This window comes from Balaenoptera musculus, chromosome 8, assembly GCF_009873245.2.
Source record: "Balaenoptera musculus isolate JJ_BM4_2016_0621 chromosome 8, mBalMus1.pri.v3, whole genome shotgun sequence".
NCBI classification, from domain to species: Eukaryota; Metazoa; Chordata; class Mammalia; order Artiodactyla; family Balaenopteridae; genus Balaenoptera; species Balaenoptera musculus.
The window spans coordinates 97,713,065-97,717,341 of record NC_045792.1 but is presented as its reverse complement, the minus strand read 5'-3'; positions in this window follow the sequence as shown (position 1 = coordinate 97,717,341).

Below are 4,277 nucleotides of genomic sequence, written 5' to 3'. Positions count from 1 at the left end.
AATTTTTCTTAACAACAATAGCTGTTATTTATTAATTAGCTAGTGTGCTAATTGGGTAATTTTCTTACATCTTTGATCCATACAGCAACCTGATTCCAATTTTATAGGTGAGGCCGCTGAAGCCCAGAGGGGTCAGTAAGATCAGTAATTGGCCCAATAAGTCTTTTATTTTTTTTTTTTGGCATTGCCTCAAGATGATTAGTATTTTTCTCCCCAGTTGAAATGAAACAGAAAATATGCGCATTTACCTTTTGTCTTCCAAAACAGGGTCCTGAAACCTCATTCAAGACCATAGGTGGGAAAAACCAAACAGTTTGATTTGCAGCGAGCCCAGATTTTGAAGGAAATAAAAGTTTCTGTCTTGTTTTGTTTGTTTGCTTGGCATGTCAGAAGTCAAAGCCCTTTATAGGAGTGGTTCACAATGTATCCACATATAAAAATTTGGAAGGGGATGAAGGGCAGGAAAGAATATGTGGACCTTGCCCCGAGAGTGGCCCTTGGTTGTGGGGGGGGGTTCGGTCTTGCCTGAGGTTATTTGGAGGAGGCTTGAGGAGAGAGGTCAGTGCAGAGGCAGGGGCGGCATTGGAAGGGGGCCTTGCTGAGGACCAGCCACGGCTTGTGTGTGTGTGTGTGTGGGGGGGGGCGGTGACTTAGTGCAGCTCATTCCTATTGCCCGGTTTGGCAAACCATTCTTCCCTGATCTAAATAAATATACCCACCTCCCCACCCCCTTGTCATAGGGTGGAGCCTGGGCATCCAGACATGCTCATAATGGGAAGGAAAAGCCCCCCCAGCACCAGTACTTGGGTGGGAAGCAAGATACCCAGTGCTAAGTTCCCTCTTTTCCCCAGTGCAATAATGTCCCATGACTGGTATCCCCAGAGCCTGGACTGGCCTTCACTGGCTGGTTGACTGGCTCTCTGGCCTGGGAGGGGTTTTGAGCAGGTAAGTAGTGTCATTAAATGGGAACAATGGATGTCAACTCTTGCAGCAGAATGGTTTGGAAGCAGGTAATGTCCAGGTGAGAGAGGATGAGTGTCTGAACAGGGCAATGGCCAAGGGTGGAGAGGAGAGATATTAAGGGGTAGAATCAATAGGACCTGATTGACTGATACGGGCTGACATCCAAAGACCTTCACTTAGGCGGCCACTCCAGCCTCCAGTGTTGCCACGCCCCTCGCTCTAGCTGGTTCCTGAATGTTCTTGCTCTACTCAGGCTCCACGCCTCTTAACGGAGTGTGCCGGCTTCTGCCTGGAAGACCATCCCCTCCCTCCAGAAATCTTGGCTTCCTTTGTCTGTTTCCCCCACTAGAGAATGAGCTCCTTGAGGGAAGGGGCTGAATCTCTTAGCTCTGAATCCCAGCACCTGGCACAAAGCCTAGAGCGCTGCGTATATTTGTTGAGCGAATCAATCAATTACAAAAGATGCAGGGTGGAGCGGAAAGAAGGAAGTGAAGAGGGAAGGAATGAAGACATCCCCAGGCGCACCGTCAGATCTTATTATAATCGCTCCTCTCTCTGATGTTACACACTAATCCTCATCGGAGTGAGGCTTGAGGGTGATCTAAATAGCATCTGCCTCTGCTAGATGCTGGAACTCGAACCAAATAAAACAGGAATGGTTCAAAGAATATTCTATTATTCCGTCCCAACGGTTTCAGTAAGACGGTCACATTACCAGAGGGAGTGCCTCCTGCAGACTTCGATGCGGGTGGCGGGGTGGGGGGGCCACTGAGAGCCAGAGAAAGATAACAGGATAAGGTGGACAGAGCCCGGACAAGCTGTCCGGGTCCTGAGCTCCAGTCCTGGATGCACAGATAGCCCGGGAGCTGGGCCTTTCTGACGGTTCCTGCAGATTTACATTCTAAAATCTCTGTCTCTTTGCTTTGCCTTTTTGTGTTCCTCCCTTGCTGCTTCCACACTCACTGATCCCCCAGGTCCTCAGGAGACCAAAATGTAAGCCAGAGCAGGAGATAGGCCTTGAATTAATTTCAGTGTCTTTGTATCTCACAGTAAAATAGAAAATCTTTCATCTTAAGTCCTGTTTGTCCAGGGCTGCTATATTTTCTTTTTTTTTTCCCCCCCCATCAATTAATTTTTTTTAAGAAAAGACTTATTTTCTCTAACGTCCCATTAGCCGATGTGAAGTCTGGGAGTGTTAAAGCACTCCCAGAGTGACTTTGGGCAAGTTCCTCTGAAGACCCCTCCCAAGGCTGCTTCTCTGGTTCTGTTTGCATACCTGGACCCTGGAGAACCCAGTACTATCCATAGGCAGTCTGGCTACTGCCTACCATACCTTCAGCAACCCATCTCATATTTCTTTTGTGACAATTCGTGTAATTAATCAGCCTTATCTTACAGGTGGGGCTTCCAAAGGGCTGGCTTGGGGCTATATAACTCGTGAGTACCGGATATAGGATCAGAGCCACCCCTATTCTATACAGCCCGTGCTTGGGTGGTTACACTTTATCCTTTGTGTTTTTGTAGCAATCTGGAAAATACTCCCTGGTTCTGGTTTTCCACTGTCCTAATCTCTTAATTCTTCTACATTAAAAAAGAAAGGTGGGTTTGGAATAGCTTGAGTCCCTGGGCCCCAGGAGGAATCCAGGAGGCTGGGTTTGGGGAGCTGTAGACTGCATTGAATATACAAGCAGCTCTCCCCCAGATTCAGCTTTCTATACGGGGAAATGGCCACGGAAGCCATTAGTTCACTCGCTCTGGGCCAGAATGAGAGCAGCGCCGCTGGTTCAGCTGCTAGTTCATGCTGATCACGAGCTCCGACGGGCAATTATATATGTCTTTGATTAATAAAAAATGGAGCAATGAATGAATATTTAATCAATAAAGTCTGGCAGGTTGACTCTTTCAGAACCTGGGCTGGGGGTGAGGCAGGGAGTAATCAAAGGGGTCCTTGGTGGCGAAAAGGCAGAGCACCACGCCAGGGGGTGGTTTCTGGAAAGCTGTTGTGGACTGGAAAAAAAAAAAAAAAGCACAACCTAAAAGTTGTGAGCTATGTTTTATTCGGGGACCTTCCTGAGGACTATAGCCTGGGAGGCAGCCTCTCGGCTCTGAGAAACTGTTCCAAAGAGGTCAGGGAGGAGTCAGATATCTAAACGTTTTTGCTGGAGAAACAACAACAACAACAATAACAATAACAGCCCATGTAGTCAGACAGGAAAAGATTACTGCCAATCACAAAAACAGACATCTCAAGTTCATGATTTTAGCGTTTTTCTAAGTATGGGAAGAGGCAAGCATCTTGGCTTATTGAAGATATTCCTGCATAAGACCTTAACTGGGACTTCCCTGGTGGCACAGTGGTTAAGAGTCCGCCTGCCCAGGCAGGGGACAAGGGTTGAAGCCCTGGTCCGGGAAGATCCCACGTGCCGCGGAGCAACTAAGCCCATGCGCCACAACTACTGAGCCCCTGCACCACAACTACTGAAGCCCGCGCCCCTAGAGCCCGTGCTCCGCAACAAGAGAAGCCACCGCAGTGAGAAGCCCGCGCATCACAACGAAGAGTAGCCCCTGCTCGCTGCAACTATAGAAAAGCCCGGCGCAGCAACGAAGACCCAGCGCAGCCAAAAATTAAAAAAAAAAAAAAAAAAAAAAGATCTTAACTATCTAGGGCCAGAATCCTGTTTTCTCCATCCTGAATTTCCCTCAGGGTGCACCGTCTGGTCGGCCGCAGGTAGTGGAATGGCAGGCAACACAGTCCCTGAAAGGCCAGGCACCATTTTTTTTTTTTTCCTGTCTGCACTGTCTAGTTCCGGCTCTTGGTTCTCTTACTCTGTGTTGGGATTTGCTGGCAGCGCTAGGAGCATGAGATCAGGAGAAAGGATTGAGCTCCTGGGCAAATGGGGAGAAACATATTCTGTGCCCACCCGCGTGGTCCCGGTAGAGCACAAGGAAGAAGGGGTGTGTGTGTGTGTGTGTGTGTGTGTGTGTGTGTGTGTGTGTGTGTGTGTGTGTGTGTGTGTGTGTGTGTGTGTGTGTGTGTGTGTGTGTGTGTGTGTGTGTGTGTGTGTGTGTGTGTGTGTGTCTGCAGGTAAGCCGTCTGTGTGTGTGCTGCGACTGTGTGATCTTTTCCGTGGGGCTGCCTGTCTGTGCTCAACAGAACTAAAACTATCTCGGTCAGGGGAGGGAGGAGGGGCAAAGGAGCTGAGAGGCTGCAAGAGGATCAAGAGAGGGAAACAGATGCTGCTGGGGTTAGAGTGACAGGAGGGAAGGTCTCAGGGCGTGGTCAAAAAGAGCACGGGATTGTGAGAGCTGGAGAA